Source organism: Gopherus evgoodei, unplaced genomic scaffold, assembly GCF_007399415.2.
Source record: "Gopherus evgoodei ecotype Sinaloan lineage unplaced genomic scaffold, rGopEvg1_v1.p scaffold_34_arrow_ctg1, whole genome shotgun sequence".
Lineage (NCBI taxonomy): Eukaryota > Metazoa > Chordata > Testudines > Testudinidae > Gopherus > Gopherus evgoodei.
The window spans coordinates 6,751,666-6,763,735 of record NW_022060016.1 but is presented as its reverse complement, the minus strand read 5'-3'; the positions used below and the strand labels follow the sequence as shown (position 1 = coordinate 6,763,735).

At 53.1% G+C, this 12,070-nt stretch overlaps 1 long non-coding RNA gene across 1 annotated transcript; it reads right to left on the bottom strand.

The window, feature by feature from the left end:
* Window positions 1-5,409: 5,409 nt before the first annotated feature.
* LOC115641472 lies at window positions 5,410-11,723 on the bottom strand. The gene is made up of 3 exons (XR_003998080.1): window positions 11,637-11,723; window positions 9,749-9,903; window positions 5,410-6,758 (listed from the first exon to the last, which is right to left on the bottom strand). It is a non-coding gene; the product is annotated as an uncharacterized LOC115641472 (long non-coding RNA).
* Window positions 11,724-12,070: the final 347 nt, after the last annotated feature.

Below are 12,070 nucleotides of genomic sequence, written 5' to 3'. Positions count from 1 at the left end.
AAAGACGCTGTTGGACGTACCTAGCAGGACAAAGAGGCCTTCTGTGTCGGTCCCGGTTCCCTAGTCGAATGCGGAACCCGACACAAGATTTCCAAGCTTCTGCAGCCATTTGTAATGTCTATTGAGGATGCGCCCTGTGGTCCTGTCAGATGTCAAAGGCACTTCTTGAAAAGCTGAAAGAAAGAGAAAACGGGTTGAAAGCCCCATGGTGCTGATGCGACTGGTGCCTAGCAAACCTCCCCTTCAGATGGCCATTGCCACATGCTATTAGCTACCCAAGAGTCTGAGGGCACAGAAACAACAACTCTGCTACTCCCAAAATAGCCCTGGACAGAGAGGAGGCCCCATCCTGTGCGTAACTTCCCCCTCCCCCAGCATACACACGTCCACACACACATCCACACACTAAAACACAGGCAGGTGAGGGCCACTGTTCTTGGGATGGAACAGAAAAGGGACAGCAGCAGAGGTGTTAAATCATCCAACATTTACGCACAGATCCGCAAAGGGATTTAGACTCCTAACGTCTACTAAAATCCTTTGTGGCCCTGTGCCTTCGTTCCTTAAGAGGTCACAGGGAAAGATGTTGCCAATGTGCACTCAGGGGATTTCCTATGAGCTGATAACCAAGTTCTGAGTGGTTCCCTGCCCTGAAATCTCTCCATTACAGGGAGGGCAAGTGATGAATCTTTCCCTACAGAGGGTAATTGTCGTCAGCATCATCATCACCCTTAATAATAACAACAGTCCTTTTCAATTCTGTCAGGCCTTCCTTTAGAGATGATCTGACCTCTATGAAGACAGTCTCCCCACACCGCTCTAAGGGCTACGTCTATTCTAGGAGCTAGGGATGGAATTCCCCTGCTCCTGTACACATATTGTGGCACCTTGATGAAAGCTTGCATTACCATCCTTCTTCCTTAAACACTGTCCTTAGACAGAGAGGGACACATTCAAAGCTGTGTTCAGGCCCTGTGCTGCAGCCCTGTACTTCCCACAGAGGCCCTAACATACAGAGGTATTTCCTTACCTTCATACAGGCGGGAGATGCCATCTTCATTCACTGTTTCAGACAACAAGTCGCAGTAATGGTGGATAGTATTTCCTAGACAGACAATTAATCTCATTACTTTTCAAATCCTTCTCTGAAAACTGCTAAAGATGCAGCCATTCCCCCAAGACAGCCCTTGGGAAATTAAATACATTCCTAACATCTGTTCACAAAGCACATTAGATAAAGCACCAGAAGCCTAGAAGTCACTGAGAGACTGATTTCCAAAGGAGATTGAATTCACATCATGCTGGTTTCCCCTAGGCACAGCCAAAGAGGATTTGTGGGCAGGGGAAGTTTGTGCAGTTGATGCAGCTAAGTTGCTCTCTTCATCTTAGAAGACATGTTAATTCTCTCTCTCTCTCTCTCTCTCTCTCTCTCTCTCTCTCTCTCTCTCTCTCTCACACACACACACACACACACACACACACTCTCTTTCAAGCTATTCTGGGGCTGTCGGAGGGAAGAGAGCAGCAGTCTAGAAAAGGGTTTGAAGGAAGCAGTTCAAAAAAGCTCAAGTGAAGTTACTCTGCTTACCAATGAAGAGGGCTGCAGAATGTCTGATTGTTGTCTTTGAGCTTTCCAGGTACTCTAAGGCCTGGAACAGGAATTTGGTGATGTGGCTCTTGTTGTTCTGCATCTAGGAAGAAAGAAGGAAAAAACGCACAATATACAAATGACATGTTCTTCTCACAGGGACTAGTCCAGGGAAGCCAAAGCATAGAGCCAGGGCATGACAACAGCCAGTCTGAGCCCATGCGCCACAGCAGCGCCTCTCTGGAGTTACTACTGTGTTCTCCAGAACCTCAGCTTTCATTTTAACAGACAAACGTTTGCAGGTCTGACAGTTGTGGAGAAAAATTTCAAAAATGAGAAGGGATTGTAACTCCTGCAGTAATGAACCAGCAGAGAGCCTGGAATCGAGTCCTGCCACCCGACTGAAGCGAATGGATACTCAGGGTGTAGGGTTAGAAAGGTCTCCCTCAAGTCCCCATTCACCACTCTCAAGGCACAAGGTATTGACCTACCAAGCACTTCCAGGCACACTTCAGGAGCTGTGTGGAGCCATCCCAGGCCATGCTGCGGAACAGCGTCTTCAAATGAGCCCACCTGAGAAACACTGCGCAGCGGAAGAGCGTCAGTTTGCATCTCTGCAAGAGAAGGTGAGACCAAGAGGGTTCTCACTGAGAGAGGGACAGTCTGGGGGACATGGAACCTTCCCCGTCCCTTGTTCTCCTGCTTTTCCTGCTAGTAGAGATTCCTGTCATTTGTTGTACACAGGAGTGTGCTCAGGAGAGGGAATTGGCTGGAAAGAGCCAGAGCCGTCCTGTCTTTGGATGGTTTGGGGCAGTTACCCAGGGGCCTGCACTTCAGGAGACGCAGGACCTGGGCCATGCTGGGGCCAGGAGCAGTACTCCCGGCCCTGCTACGCTATGCCCCACCTCGCCAGCTCCCAGCGTCCTTCGGCAAATGAGGGTGTGGGACCTTGGGGGAAGGGGAGGAATAAAGATGGGGAAGGGGGCAGAGCAGGGGTAAGAAGAGGTGGGGTGGGGCTTTGGGAAAGGGATGGAGTGGGGGTGGGGCTTGGGGCAGAGTAGGTGGTGTTGTCCCAGGCCCTGCACCCCTCTATAGACGGCCCTGGAAAGATTTAGAAGAGATCTCCACAGCTCAGTCCTTAGGCGCAAAGAGACTGCATGAGAGCGTGAGTCAGCTTTGGGATTCCAAAGAGTCGGACCAAAGGCGCCCCCAGATTAGGCTTCCCTCCACATCCCAGTTGGCCCAACGAAAGAGGGCAATGTCCGGTGAATGCTGGGAAGCTGGGACCTGGAGAAGGTCTCTCAGGAGCTGCAGGGAAGAAGTCAGGGCAGCTGCACCCATTTTCCAGAAGGCTGTGGGCAGATATCAGCTCCCTGACCCGAAGGGCACTTTCAGATCTATGCTCTCTTTTCTTTTGCTGCCTTTGTTGTGAGCCTTTGGAGGCAGCAGCCCAAAGGCCTGAGGCCTCTCTTTGCTGGAGAGGGTCAGGGCTGTTTCCCAGAAGAAGCTTTTCTTCCCAATTGTGCTGTGAGAATGGGGGAGGCACTAGGCTCCAGCATGGAGTGAAGCAGGGAGGAGAAGACTCTACTTGGGCAAGAGGGCTCTGGTCATTAATGGAGTGGGGTCCCAGGGACTCTGGCTCTTTTCGATTAATGAAATAATGACCGTGGCACTTACCAGTGTCACACTCTCATTCTGGTCTTCAAGGTGCAGCAGCAGCGGGAGCAAGCAGTGGATCATTTCCTGCTGCACGATGGGTTTGTCCGGGTCCTTCACGCTGCTCACCACGTTGCCAAGCAGTAAAATGGCAGCGGCGCGCACACTGCCCCTCTCCTGGCAATGACACACAGGGAGGGGGGAAGCCCGGTTAAAGCCAGGCAGGATCAGAGCATAACGCATCAGAGTCCTAATCCGCACGCTGCTGCCGTTCCCCCGTGTTAACTGACTTGGCTGGCGGGAGCAGTGAGGCCACCAGGCCAGCGCCATAGACATCTTGTGCAGAACAGGGCCTGAGACACTGTGCAGGGCAGTGCAGCCCCATGGTGTCCTAGACACAATGTCTGTCTGGAGAGCACAGAATCCTAGAGCCCTGGAAGCTTAGGGGAGAGGGAGGGAAGGCTGCTGGAGACCAGTCTGGGGAAGGGGAGGAGCAGCTGCTGGAGCTTTTCAGGGAGGTGCTGCTACAGAACACAGCAGTTCTTTTGCTCTTCGGTGCCCCTGATAGCCGGGCCATTCCCAACTCATCTCGTTCCTGCTGGGAATCTCCACCTCTTTGGGGGCCGGTGTTTTCCAGACAGCTGGTCATTTGTCCAGTGCCAGGCCTCTCTCTCCCAGTCCAGGCAGCAGCAGGGGCTGGGAGCATGGCGCTGAGGCTGAGGTTTGCAGAGAGGAGCTCTGACAGGGAGGTGGCCGAGCAGGAGATTCCCCACCCATGGCGGGGGCACCCCTTGGAGGCTCCATGGCAGCGCTGAGGGGTGGGAGGAAAGGGGATGGAGAGGGAGAGACAAGGGCACCAGAGACAGGCAGATGAGGCGAATGGGGTTCTCCTGTGTTTCCCAGCCTTACGTCATCAATGAAGGGGCGAAGGCAGACTGCAATGTCCTGGGAGATGTAGCCAAGCCCCTCCCCATCCAGGAGGTAGATGATTTCTCCAGCTTGATGCATGGCCCCCATGACACGCCCTCCATCCCTGTCACAGAACATGTCCATGATCGCTGGCAGCTGGACTCGTAACGATTGCACCTGCAGCAATGAAGAAGGCAGCTCATTACTATGCTGGGCGACAGCCTGGGGCATATGCTGCCCCATCCCACTCCCACCTATGAGAAACCACAGCCCCCCAACGGGGCACAAAGTCATTCTCCTGTCACTCTGTGCCAACTGTTCACTGTAACCTTTGTCTTTGCTCACCCGCCTCCCCCACTGCATCACATCTGCAGTCACGGGTCAGCTCACGGGAGCAGGGACCACGTCGTGCCTTGATTTGCTCAGTAAAGCACCTCCAACATTTGAGTGCTGTGTGTTAAACAACAAGGCTTGTGTGGGGATCTCGCTCTCACTTCTGAGCTATTCGATAGATATCGGCTTCCTAGGCGCTCCGGGCAATCCATCCCTCTCACCTTTCCTGGCTGGAGCACAATACTGCCAAGGCCTCGCAGACTGAGCCGACGAACAACAGGATTTTTATCTTGGGTCCATTCCATGAGCTGTGCCTGGAGCTCTGATTTTGTCAGTATCGTCTCAATGGAAGGACTCTGGAGAAACTGGAAAGAGCCAAATCAGCATCGGGGTGAGGAGCAGAGGTCTTCCTGTGGGGTCTGTTCCCTGGACAATCATCTTTACCAAATGGCCACTTATTCTCATATAAAGTCTCTGGTGTGTAGGGAGCCAGGTGCTGCTCTTTCAGTTGGTTCATTCCCAGAACTTAGACTAATGCACAAGTCACAAATAACGCCCCCAGGGAAAGGGGAATCTCCAGGCCCCACTGAGTGCCATGGAGCGACCCCTGGGTCAGAAGAAAAGCAGAATCCCAGGAAAAGGTGAGGAGAGAAGCATGGCCTTGGGGCACTGGAGAAACATCTCCTCTTGTCACATGATCCCATCTAGGTACGCTAAGCCAGGAGCGATCTCACCCTGTCTCTCCCTCCCTCTCTGTGCCATGCCCCACGACCATCCATGTGCAGAGAGGAGCTAGCTGGCTGTAGGCTGCTGAGCTGCTGGCAATGTGCCCCAGAGCTTGTTGGCCTGAGCTCCTCTCCAAAAAGCCCACTTGTGCCTGTCAACTACTGAATCTCACCTCAGTGCAGAAAGTCATGGCGATATTTCTCAGCTCCTCCTCCTTCTCCCTTTGGACAATGGTGACAGCCTCTTTGAAAACTGCAGGGAGCTGCGGGTTCTCAAACTCGATCATGGCTCTGGAACATGGAACAGAAAGTCCCTTGTGGTTATCAAAGGGGAGAGAGAGAGTTCCTCTCTAGTTGCTGGGCTGAAATGGCAGCCTGGAACAGAGGAATATTTCATAGGGAAAATTTGGGCTCCTACCTTGCAATCACGCCAACACCGTGCGAGTAGTAATTGCGGGAGGCTATCATGTCCCAGCCCTGCTGAAACTGGATGCTGGCAAATTCCTTCCAGTATCCGGGCATGGAAAAAAGAGTCTTCACAGCCTCCACTGACGTGCTAATTGACAAAAAAATTCCAATGTCAGGCAACGAGATCAGCCCCAAGCATGGCAAATCTGCACAAGCCCTGGCACACGCAGCATGGTCAGCAGGAGCTAGCCTCCCCGAGGATAGATCCAGTGTGATCTCATGGTGCTTCCCTGCCCAATGGGCCCTGTGGTCACTGCAGGTTCATTGAGTTTGTAACCAGTTAGTGACACTGTAGCTTTTTAAGATGGTTGGTGTCATCACTCAATGAGGTTGACTACTTGATTCTTTACTGTGGCAGGTAACAGGACTCAAGCAGGCATGTGGGGCCAGATCCTTTCTTGGTGTAGGTGAGTAAAGCTGTGTCTTCTGGCGCTCTCTTTTTGCCATGTAGATGGAGGCCCCGAACTGTGCCCACAGAACCAGTTGAACTGGTTCCCCTTCCTCCTGTCTACCTGTGACACTGACATCCTGCGTGCCTGGCCCCATGTGCTGTTGGTGTGGCTCTGTCCGCGTTCTGGGACGGAGGCCCAGAGATTTGCTCAGCAGGCCCTGATAAAAGCACCGACACTTTGGCAGGTGGCACATGTGGACGGCTGCACAAACATGACTGCTGCCTGACTGTGTAGTGCAAGCAGCTGTCCTGTGGATGGAGTCAGATGAGCGAGTGTGACTCACAAGAACACACGGCTCTCAGCCCTTTTCCTTCAAGAGAGACCTGCACCGAACTGAGCCTGGGCTAACTACAGCACCCGAAGAAATGATGGCCATGAAGAGAGCACATGTGTTTAGCAGAAGAAATCTGTTCTTCCTTTAACTTTCAGTCTTTACCTTAGGAGATTGAGGCAGCTGGATCCCTCCTTGGGGCTGGATGTTGTGCTGGCCATGTAGGTCCCTGGCAAGTGCAGACCCATCACATACTGCACTTGCCTGACGCAGAGGATGAGCATCTGGGGATACATTTCCAGGATGGCTTCTCGGTATCCCCATAGGAAAAGGACCTCGTAAATGGTCCTCATTGCCTGGAGTGGGGAGAGAATTTCACTCAGCTATCCCAATCCGCCACCTGCCCCCATTGCCACTCGCTATTGTCCTTTTGTCATGTCTCATTTCCTCCCCAGCCTATTACAAAACAGGATTGGCTCCTGAGAGGGGAGGAGACATTTGGAGGGTCCTGAACCTTCACCCGTTCCTGGAACGGAAGCAGGATGGAGCCCTACGGAAAGGTCAGAAGAGTCTGGATGACGTTATTCCCCATTATTTCTCACAATGGTGGAGACCCTGTGCTTTGGATTTCCAGCCGTGACTGGACGGGCTGAAACCATCCTGAGGAGATCCATTCTCATAGCCCCAGTGTTTCTGGCCAAGTCAAAAGTGGCGGACATCTCATGATCCTGTACCGGGAAGATTTCTAGTCACACTTTACAGAGCCAGAAACCTGGATACTGCCAAGAGACACCCGAACTGCACCTGCTCACTAAAGGGCCACCTAGAGAAGAAGACAACAGAGCCAGGGTACTAGCAGATAAACCACTTCAGATCCGTAACTTTTACCTGGGGGAGACATTTTTAACACCTCTTTGGTTTGATTGGAAGTGGCCAGGACACACCAAGGCCTGGTCTGCACTACAGAGTTAGGTCAAGGCAAAGCCCTTCACCCAGCATCACCCTGACTATGGAATTTCCTTCCCATCGGCAGAAGTCCCCCTTGGTGCCAAATTCATAACTCCACCTCCACAAGTGACAGAGAGTCCAGGTCGATGCAGTTAGGTCAATAGAGTGTCAGTGTAGACACAACGTCACGTAGGTCAACTGGCTTTCAGGAGCCTTCCCACAATGCCCCACCCTGACCATACAATCGAGACGAGCGCTTCTGGTGAGGACGTGCACTGCCGACACAAGATGGAAATGCTGTGGCGGCTGTGTGCCGAGGTAAGGCAGGTCGGCTTCATTGTGTAGTGGAGCCGTGGAGTGAAGCTAAGAAGGGGTGAATCTCCCACACACACACAGATGCACCATCCTCCCCGCGCAGGTGGGTTCTCAGGATGACATCTCAAATCTCACTTACAGCCAGAGACACATTGCCGCTCTTTTCCTCCCGGCGTCTCTGCTGGAGCTTGTCCAGAAGCTGCTGCAGCACCTCCCTGGGGAGCTGTGGTTCTTCACCCAAGGCCTTCCACAGCTCAATGACACATCTGCAGATTGAGAAAGAGAAGTCAGACCTTCCCTGCTTGGCCACCTCTTGCCCTCCCCGGGGAGAGGCTTGCAAAGCGGGCAGGAAAGGCATCTCTCAGAAGAGACACCGACTGGTGCAGGGAGGGTGAGGCAGGGCAAGTCCCATCAGAGAAGGTTGTATTTATTCCTTTCCCCTAATGGGTTATTGTTCCTGAAGCTTGCACCACTGTTTCCAGGACAGTGACCATGTCCTGACCACAGAGTGACCACCATAGTGTGACCACCAGACTGTGCAACATTCTGCTCTGTTACGCTAGGGTCAGTCCCGAGGAACTTGCCTGACCTCATTGGAGTTACTCTGGCTATTTGAGGGTGTAACTGAGACCCAGCGTTTGGCCAAATGTCTCTCAGCAGCTCAATGCTAGTGCAGTGTGGTGGATGGGGTCAGACACTGAATCAGAACATGCCCTGATAGGGGAGCGATTAGGAGCTGGGAAAGGAAGATTGTACTGCCCAGAGTGACAGAGCTGGAGGGAAACTAGTACTGAAATCCCCCTCCTCTCTTCTCTCCATTCTTGCTGATCTAAGCACTGCTGGTCCCCCCAGGCATCTGCAGAGGAAGACTGCAGACGGATCCAAAAGGCTTCCAGTCATTTGACTTCCAAGTTTGATGAGGAAGGTCGGACATAGTGGTCAAGCCTTGGGGACACAGAGAACTAGGTTGGACAAACCAAGAGCAAATGGCCTGGATTTAAGGTCCTCAGGAAGCTTGACTGAAATTCTTTGCCAGCGCTGCCAAGTTTCTATAGCTTCTGAGCACAGACCCTGGAAAGCACTGGGGCTGCTTCAAGGAATTCAGACCTGAAAGGTTTACAAATCAAACACTCAAATCAATGTGAAAGCCAACACTGTATTCCTCTGGTAACTGAACTGGGTAAGAAATTCAGTTTCTTTCATGCTGCTCTTCAATTTGTTCTCCAGTGTGACACAGATTTGTCTATGGTCAGTGCAGAACTGCATTGCATAGGATGCCGAGGAAAGCTGGAGTTTTGACCTCTCGCTAGAGTCTAGTTGGGTTTCACAGCCCCTAGTCACATGGGGATTTTTCTTCTAAACACCTCAGCTGGATGACTCTGCAAAGTGACTGGCAATAACCAGCAGGACTCACGGTTCACAACATGTTGAGATGAAAAGAGGCGCTCAGCCCTCTCAGAGCTGTTATTGCCGGCTGACTGCACACTCAGGCAGGCTGCACTGCAATTTTTTTTGTTTTCTTTTGTTTTTTGGGGTATTTTTGGCAAAAATAAGGGCTGGAACTTTCTGTCTGAAGAGATTTACCTCTCCTGCGCAGCTCCTTAAGGATGAGTGCGTTTTTTCACCACTTCCTCAGCCATGGAATGACTAAAGAGCTGACTACACGTTAACAGTCTTGAACAGGGACAGATAGATGGGCCTCATGGGCCTCTTCCATCTCTACCTTCTCTCACGCAATAGGGAGCAGCCAGACCTCATGACCCAGGAATGTGGAGTGAGCCCCAAACTCATTTATTGGCCCTGTACTGGATGGGAGAGGAAGTGGGGTGACCCATAGAAATCAGGACAATGCTGGAATTCTGCAGAAAACTGGCACGTCTGCATCCTGGGGAGTGCAGGAGGAGGGTTGGCTCCTCAGTGGCTGGGCCTAGGCATCCACTCTTAGTGGGCATAGACAGCTCTCTGCACAGCAGAAATCTCCCTCTAACTGTGTGAGCCCGACGGACCCTTCCCGGACTGTGGCCTGTCAGTAGGAGCAGAAAGAGAAATAATGGCCTGAGGTGATAAGAGAGCAGCTCCCTACCTGTCCGATGACAGCGTGTGCGCCACACAGCTCAGAACCACTTCCTGGGGGTGGGAACGAGCCAGCAAGGCCGTGGCTCTCAGCGCTGTTTTTCTGGCTCTGGGATGACAGACATTGTCCAGCCAGATTAAGATACGTCCCACGACGTCTCCAACCTGGAAGAATGCCAGAAAGTTGAGGGATGGATTTATCAATGAGTGGCCTCCTCCCAGGTAACTCCTCCTAGAAGCCCTGCCAGCCGCCTCTCACCTCCGTTGCTCATCTTGGCTCCTCCATAATCTGAAGAAAGAGGCTTTGACAAGTCCAGGAACCCCAACCTTCTTGAGATCTGGTTTAGTTCCTTAAAGCTCAGAAACACACAAAAGCCTTCCCCAATACCTTACCGTGGGCACAGCCCAAACTCCCCTGATATCCCAGGGCCTTCCCTGCCTTAGCAAACTGCTCTCAGCTCTGCTCTCAAGAGCTTCCCTGCAGGAGCCTTTCCTCCATCTCTGCAACTTCCTGTTTCTAGCACACTCAGTTCCTCCAGGCCCACGCTTCTCAACCCAGTTTCCACTGTGGGCCCCATATGTGTTGTGTGGGGCACGTCCAATAGCTCCTGTTTGGCCCTGAGGATGTCCCAGGCAGAGAAGCGCTGCTCCAGACCCAGCTGGTTCTACTGATGTACCCCAGAGCCCATCCTAGAGATGGCAGGCAGGGCTAGTTGGACGGGGCTAGCCAGCTCCAGGCCCCAGCCCTAAGGAAATCCTCTACGCTGCAGGATTTTAAAACCTGCCGTAACAAATCTCAGAGCCGGGTCTCTAACCTTGGACTCAGGCTATGGCACTGGGAAGAGCAGTGCAGACATGCTGACTTGGGCTGGAGCCTGGGCTCTGAAGGCCCCTCCTCCCCAGTTTTCAGAGCTCAAGTTCCAGCCCAAGCCCAGAAGAGACTGCATTGCCGTTTGGCTCCACAGTGCCAGCCCTGGGAGCCCAAGTCCATAGGGCCAGGCTTTACGGCTCCTGCTGCAGAGTTTGCAGCACAGGGTAGACAGACCCGAAAGGGACAAGCTAACCCCTGGGGCTCTTCCATGAGGAAATGGTCATTGCTCTTTCCTCTCTTGAACAAGGAGCAGGAGCTACAAAGGGCTGGCGCTACCATTTAGGCAGCCTAGGCAATCGCCTAGGGCGCCAGAATAATTGGTGGGTGCTGTTTTGCGGGAGGAGGCAGCAGGCGACTCCGGTGGAGCTGCCGCAGTGGTGCCTGCGGAGGGTCCACTGGTCCACGGCTCCGGTGGAGATGCTGTATTCGTGCCTGTGGACGGTCGGCTGCTCGCGCGGCTCCGGTGGACCGCCTACAGGCACCACTGCGGCAGCTCCACCGGAGCCACGGACCAGCGGACCCTCCGCAGGCACCACTGCAGCAGCTCTACCGGAGCCGCGGGACAAGTGCGCGGCACGCCGAAATTGCCATCCGCCTAGGGCGCTCAAACCCCTAGCGCCGGTCCTGGAGCTACAACCTGGGTGGCTGGATTCTGTTACCCTGTTCTGCTAGCAGGAGTTAGAGCCCTGCACAAATCAATCTGCTGATTGATGGGCCATTTGTTAACTTTCCGCTAGGACCTGCTGGAAACAGGGAACTGGCCAGAGACAGGGACGACCTGCAGGAAACCCCAGGAACAGGCAGGTTTGAGGAGGAAGCTCAGACTGAGGATTCTGTTTGTTTATGAGTCTCTGAGTTTCCAGGAAAGCCAAAGCCCAGGAGAGGAAAAAGTCTGCCTTACGTGCCATGGGCAGGCAGTATCTGGGGAAGGGCAGGAATGTCACCTATTTCCAGGCCGAGCGATTGAAGGCAACATTTAAAGGACTGTAGGGAACATGAACCCTGATTCCTTTCTCGATAACCCCACCTGCGCAGGCTTGGGCAAGTCAAGGAGCTCTCTGGGCTTCAGTTTCCTCAGGTATCAAATGGGTTGAATGCCTTCCTCACAGGAAGGTGGTGGAGCTTCATTAATCAGGGGGAATAATGACTCTGAGAGCCTTCTACCTAGGAGATGTAGAAATGAAGTCTCCTAGAAACCTCCATAGGCCAGGTAAGTGCTGTGCTGCAAGGGCTGGGGCTATTGCTCCCTTCAGTGGGACTGGGCTGTCCTCAGGGACGTGTCAGAGCTCCAGAGGGCAGAGAACACGTCAAACACCTGACGCCGCGGATCCCTGCAGCCAAGCCATGAATGGAAAGGGGCAGAGCCAACCTTCACAGCACCATGTCCGTGTGTCTCAGGAACGGTTTCCTAGGAGAGGAAACTCTCCCCTCCCCCTCTCTGCGCAGCATCCCCCTGCCCCA